A 7,047-nucleotide genomic window follows, 5' to 3' on the forward strand; every position below is an offset into this window, starting at 1 on the left:
ACGAAATCAATTATTCCCATCAAACTTCCCACGTAATTATTTCGCGTTAATGAGTGTTGCTTGTTTCATCTTTTCACAAAGGAAAACCCTGTGCGCGCAACTCCATGCAGGCAATGAATTATTTACTACGGGGTCAAGCATTGTTTATTTACGTTCAGCGAACTACAGAAACGCTCATCGGCCGCTTCCCTTATTTGATCGTACTAATTCGAAAACAAACCACGAGACCCGCGAGCCGTACCGTTACGTTCCACGAACCCCACATAAATCGATTACCGGTTTTCCTCGTAAACATAAACTAACCAAGTTTCCGGTACGACGGCCACGTCCGGGATGCAACGCTGCTGCCTCGAGCAGATGGCGAGCGTAGTCCCGTTGGCTCACTATCAATTATGGTAATTATATGCGCTCGGCACAGGACGCAAGAAAGCATAACGCAAGGTGACAGGTGGTTTCCAGCGGGCTTTGTCATTTCAAAGCAACTCGGACCGGATGATGACGATGATGAAGGAGATGAGGGTGCGCTGGTGCAGGCGCTCAGGTGGGTGTGTACGTAGGTAATTTTGATAAACTCTGCTCCTAGAACGAAGTGAGGGTGTAATTATGTCAAAAGCAATTTCGTGGCGGAAACACCCCGCCAGACGATTATTTGTATGTAGTTTCTAATGTGGAAATGATTTGCTTTCACAGTTTCGTGTGCCAACACCATAATTGAGACGTGTGCAAAGCGTTTCCTGAATGCTTCGAGGATAATTATTACATCTACGCTTTCATGAACCGTTGCGCTATACATCCGTGCTCGCGCCACGCCATGCTCAGCGGCAAACAATATTGCGATATTAATCCCACCACTTCAATCATTCTTGGCTGGTGTGAATGTGGAAGAGGCGAGCAAGTTTGATGGAAAAGTTGGTACCAACAAGCTACCATGAGCTAAAGAATGAAATCAGAGACCCGTGCTGCCAAAAACTAGCCACAAGCTAAACGTGCATAAATGAATCATTTCCCCAGACGACCCGTGCAGCACCCAGGCTAAGTGAAGCAAATGAAAGATTAACTTATGAAAAATGAATGAAATCTCATCTCACTGTGTAGATCATCTCCATCATCATCATCAACGTCATGGTTGTTGTCGTTCCACCCAAGCACGCTAACCGGACCAACTCGAGACCCAGCTGAACCCATCGCTCTTAATCTTAAGGGACCGAATGCTTTCTGATTCAGTGGAAAAAGTGAAATCGAGTTTCCTTTCCCAAGCGTGAAGCCAAAAAAAAAAACAACTTGAGTGAAGCCAAAAAAAAATTTGCCATCCAAAGATACACTTTTTGTGGTACCGCAAAAAAAAAGGAAAATCTGATTCAGAAATGCTTAAATTCCGCTTCGGATGATGTACGATAAATATCTACACATCTTCCATGATCGTCACCGTTGACCGCTCTTTGTTGACTTTCGCCTTTTTTCCCAGCCATGTTTTTGCGTGTTTTCTTTGTCATATTCACGCTCACGAAGTAAATTGAGAAATCTAATGTTGTTACACTGTAAGCCAGCGTGAGTTGGAAAAAACTTGTGCTTCTGCTGCTCGCCAACGAGTGTCATAAATAAATGTTTCCATTTTTCTCCCAGCAATCTTCGCAGTGTGTGTGTGTGTGTGTGCTGGCATGAAGCTAGAATTGGAATCATATTCCGATGGAATATTTTTCGTTACAAGATGCAAAACCCCTTTAACCCTTTGCGCTTGTACGTGCTGTGCAGTATGGATGGAGACGAGGTTAGTATGAGTCTGTGTGTGTTTGGAAAAATGAAACGATCACGCTAACCCGCATGCCAATGAATTCAAGTACAACGTTTCTCGAGCTCGAATTCTTCCAAGACTACTCAGACGGTGGCCAGAATAGCTACAAAAAAATGGCAGCAAAACCCCCCAGAGGATCATAGTCACAGTCCGAAACCCGACTGCACGAGCTCCGGGGCCACGCTCGCAATCAAAATAAGCAATTTTCCAAATGGTCTTTCAAGCGTGGCATGGTTCGTTCCTTTGCTTGCTGTGTGAATTGGAAAGTTTTCACAGCGCAACCCCCATGTGATTGGACCACAGGTGGGTCACATTTTTCAGTTCCGGTGTGCGCGTTGGACGGCTGGAGTGGCTGTGCCGGGTTTCGGTTTTTCTTCGGGCATCGTATACGTGTACGGTAAGCGTACATCACTCATCAGCACCATCTGTTACGGGGTTTTGTTTTGTTACTTGCTCGACGCTCGAACACCACCGACTGAACTGAGGGGCGGGAAAAATCGAAGATGAAATATTAATCGCCAGAGACAGTGGCGTTTTTATTGGGGGTTATTTTTTAATTGAATTGGAAATTCTATACAAAAAAAAAACAAAAACCGAATGGAAGAGCCATAATTGTGATTGTATTTATTTTGATTTTTTGAGCGAAAACAACTGTGTTATCCTATGATTACATGAAATAGGATTATAAAATACAAAATATGTTCAAATTTGAAAACATCAATAACGTGAAACTGATTATCTTGCTGATCTTCTAAAATAAGCGCCTAAAGGTATGCTTTATACATCACATATATCACTTATTTATTTCGGTAGTTTGAATTACTTGAAAACGAATGGATTTTATTACCATTATTTTCAATATTTCTCTTGAAATTTGTACTTATTACCGTTTCAAACAGTTACACCAATATATCTCAGTAGCTTTACAGCACACAGACTCTTTGAAAGCAAAGAACCATCGGAGCCAAAAGGACAAAGGGCAAAATCAACATTTCAGTTCCTTTCTGTGCATCTGTCTCCAAATGTTCTTGCCCTGCAACCGTTCCCATTTCTGCCCAGCCAAACGATCCGAAAACTCCTCCGCCGGTCACCGGCAATGCGCGCGTTCCACGATCTAATTAATGATTTACAAATGCCATACCAACCCCGAGTGGTATTACCAACGCCTCCGACCGTCTCCTGTGCCTACCAGATCCTGGGCGTTGCTGCAATTGCCACCGTACCGAAATTCACTTAGCATTCATTAGCTTTTCCACCATTTATTATGACGGCATTATCACAATGGTGGCAGCCCGAGCGCCAGCCAATTAAAACGATATCCGCCGAGTTACTGTTGCGAACCGGGACTACTCGTTGCGTTCGACGATCGACGATACGTCCCCCGGTCGAGGACCAGTTTTGAATTGGTTTCACCGGAATTGTGCGCAACAGTACACGGGTCACAGCTGTGGACAAACGCACACACACACACAAACACTGGGTAGGCAAATCTGTGTCAGAATGTACTCAGCGCTGAGATTGAGAAAATGCTTAAAGGAAGAGCAAACGAGTCGACTTTCAGTTTCAGCTGAAGCTCTTCTGCTGCTCAGTAAGAAGGCTGTGGAAGGTAAAATTAAATCAGCAAGATTGTTTGGAACCTTCCCGACCTGTCGGTATGAGGCGAGTTGTTTTCCAGAGGGCTTCTCCCTCTTTAATGCACACCTTGCTTCGGCGGCAGCAATCTTCTCTGCCACATTATCGTCGCCTGCCCCAAGTGGCCAAAGCGTTCCGCTCGAGCTTCATAAAGCATCAGTAACTGCTTTATCGTTCTTATCACACGCCGGGTTTCCCTCGCGCACATTCCAAGGAGCTGTCGGAGCGTGGAACACAACTTTCCCGGCAAGCGCTTTTGCACGTGACCCTGAGACAAGGAAGCGGAGCAGACGAACGATGATGATGGAATACATACAGCAAAGAAGCACACATACACAGAGACATGTCCCACTCACTCTCGCGCGGTAAAGTACGCTGCCGGGCGACGGACTCGGGCAACACGAGCATAATTGAATCGCATCGGACGCGCCACTAGACCGGGCAAGTAACCGGAAGCAAAGGTGGGTCATAAAAGTAATCGTTTATTTTCGTCAAATTAGATTATGCATAGGTTTTGCCATTCTTCATCCGTCGTCCATTGGTGGGGCAGGACGGGCGGCGGGATTGGGGTAGCGAGTGGGACACTCGGTAAGCGTTCAGTTATCGCTTGACGCATTGCCATTGGCGGGGAGCAAGGAAAAACAAAAATCTTTCCAAAAGAAACTGAAAGGCAACAAAACTGTTTTTTCATACAAACTGCTTTACGAACATTGTGACGACTCCGGCACGTCACAAAATGCAACAGTAATGAAATTTTATTGAAGACTGATGAGATTCCAATTGAATAGCTCGTCGCTCAATGGCGGAAATTGACAATGATGCGTCTGACGCTACAGTGATAGAGGATTGAAAAAAGGTAAATTTCGTGAGAAGTGTTTTGATGTAATTTAGCAACGGATGAATTCAATTTGGAAGCCTTTAAATGTCCACGTTGGGGCTCTATTCAAATGAAGGGATGGAACAAAAATGAGAATCAATTCAATGTAGAAAATATATTTAATTTAGGGAATTTCGACAAGCTTTTCCAGACTTTTAAGAGAAGAGAGTTCATTGTATAAAGTTTGCTAAAATTGATTAATAATTTTCTATAATCAAACAAAATAATGAGTAGACAACTACAATTAGATTGCTCAATAGTTAGATTCGGTGAGCGCCTAAATGTATGCAACACTTTTCACTTTTAAGAGCTTTCAACTAAAAATTTACTTATTAAAAAGGACTAAGCCATTTTAAGTGTTTTATTTTTTGTGAAACGTGAAATTAAATGGCATTACTTCCCTAGAACACTTTTCAGCGTGCACCATTAAAATGGGTGTGAAACAATTGACTCAATTAAAAGTGCGCTCAAACGCTTCTGACATACATACAACGACGCCACAACAGGAGCACCCACGCGGGCAGTTTTACGCTCACCTCCCGCATAGCTCACTGCTCAACCCAACCAAAAATTTAATAACTTTACTCCACGGGACATCAAAGTACCTCGCCGTTACGTTACGTTTCCCCTTCGCTGTGCACGAAACAGCTTTTCCTTGTAATAAATCGTGCCTGTCGGTGAGTGATTTGATCATTTTCCAGTGAAAGGAATAAACGATTTCTTTTTTTTATTTCCCGCTTCACCAACCTTCCACATCCTGCCACGCAAAGGTAGGCGAGGGCTAGGGCACATTGAAAAAGGTAACTTACCGATCGCCATTTACAACATTGCTCCGGGTTGTTCACGCGTTTCCTCTTTGCCTCACGAACGGCCCCGTCGAAGTCAATAAAAATGGCAATCTATTTTACGAAGAAAAAAAACAGCCTCCACTCGGAAGGCTCCTGCTGGTTACCTCTTTTACCACCGTTCCGTGGTGCGTATGTCACAGCGTAAATTACACCACACACTACGGGTTGCGGGTATTTATTTTTTGTGATTTTTTTCTTTCGATTTGGCTCTTTTTCCTGTCGTTGTTCCACTACTCACACACTCACACACGTGTGCAGCACCGTGTTCACCCGGGCACGCACAAAACGTACGCTTGAGCGCGCGACCCGATTCTCAATCCGACTCAAACGCACGCCCGCCGCACCTGCACCATCTTGGGAGCTTGGCCGATGTCGGCTTACGCCACACTTCAAAAGGGAGGCTGTTGCAGGAAAATGAAGCGATTCGGATTACTTTCAACTTCACCACTCATCACCATCATCATCGCCGCCACCTTCACGCAACCAACCATTCGCGCGTTTTTACATCCTTTTTATCCGTTTTTCCGGCGGGACAGCACGCACACGTCACAAAGAAACACACTCACGATGTGAAGCGATGGCAGGTCCGGTCAGGTTGTAAAGAAAGGAGTAAATTTCATGATTGGCTAAATTTTGATTCACTGCTACGTTACCCGGAGGTTTGGTTTTAAAATAAAGGAGGAAACAAAATTTACAAAACAAGCGCTCACGACCAGGTAGCTCAAAGGGACAGACGCACGAAACAAAATCACGCAACGATAAACATTTTCAATAAAGGCAGAAAGAAAGCATACCTCTGCTGTATGAATGCGGAAGCTATTTTTTAATCATTATCCTTTACTTAATTTCCCACCGGACACAACAGAAGATGGAGTCGCAATCGAATGCCGCGCTGTGTTGCCTCCACTACCGACGCTCGCACGACGAACAGGCGCAGTTCGAGTCACACACTTCGAAGAAAACGTAACGGTTCCCTTCTTCGGGCACGAGCTGGCTGACAGACACAACCGTACGGAGGAAATTCACGCCACCGACTGAAGGATTTGGCACTTTTCCTTCGGCTCTACACCGTGCAGGATGGCCGTGCCTCCGCACAGAGATCGTGCCGATCGCGAGACCGGCAGCATCCCTTCCGCTGGTGGGTTGGAAAAACTCGCAACGCGAGCAATGAAGTAGCTAGTCGTCTCGCTTCGACCCGTTGCGTTTGCTTCAGTCTCACGGAGAGGCGAAGGCGCGTTTTGCACAGTGAGTTGTTGAGGAACAGATAGAATGCTTCATGTGTTAATAGTATTTTTAAATATTTGCAATTTATTTTTCAACATTTTTGCCTGTTAAATAGAAGCAATTTTCAAATAAATAAATAAATAAATAAATTATATGTTACACTAAGTGCCCTTGCTTTACTTCAATATTTATTTTTACTCGTTTCCCTCTCACAGCAATACACTCTCTCATTTTATCTCTCTCATCTGTTGAGCACCATCGCTCGGGCATGGTTCGTGGCAAAAGCACATGTTTCCCTTTTGGCCAGAGAGCACGCTACACACGACGGACGAACGGCATCGGCAACGGGCAAAACCTCCACCGCACGGGCCCATACACAGGCCGCACGGTTTTGTCGGACGGAAAACTGTTGATTGCTCGCACCGTTGTTTACATTTCTCTTCAGCTTCGAGTAGCATCGTTCGTCTTCTTTGTGGCTGGGGGAGTTTTTTTGTCTGTCTGTGTGTGTGTGTGCTGTACGTCCCCCTTTTCCTCACACATTCTCGCTTTCCCCTTTCTGGGAGTGAAAACGCAGACCAAACTCTGGGAGACCGCTTTCGGCCATCCAAACAAAAGATCAAACGGATCGCTTGGGCTTGACTTCTTTCTGGTGCGGGCGTGCGTTTTTTATGTTA

General features: G+C 44.9%; 1 protein-coding gene across 4 annotated transcripts in view; it reads right to left on the reverse strand.

The window, feature by feature from the left end:
• Nucleotides 1-6,170, reverse strand: part of LOC121596976 (potassium voltage-gated channel protein Shaw-like) — a 51,013-nt gene extending 44,843 nt beyond the window's left edge. Inside the window, exons 1-2 of one of the 4 annotated variants that reach the window (XM_041922410.1) lie at nucleotides 5,944-6,170; nucleotides 5,111-5,657 (exon numbers count right to left, since the gene is read on the reverse strand). The gene's annotated coding sequence lies outside the window, so the exon portion shown is untranslated. Of the gene's footprint in view, nucleotides 1-5,110 lie in introns of all 4 variants that reach the window. The other 3 variants (XM_041922409.1, XM_041922411.1, XM_041922412.1) reach the window with 3 other exon arrangements.
• Nucleotides 6,171-7,047: the final 877 nt, after the last annotated feature.

Source organism: Anopheles merus, chromosome 3R (genome assembly GCF_017562075.2).
Source record: "Anopheles merus strain MAF chromosome 3R, AmerM5.1, whole genome shotgun sequence".
Lineage (NCBI taxonomy): Eukaryota > Metazoa > Arthropoda > Insecta > Diptera > Culicidae > Anopheles > Anopheles merus.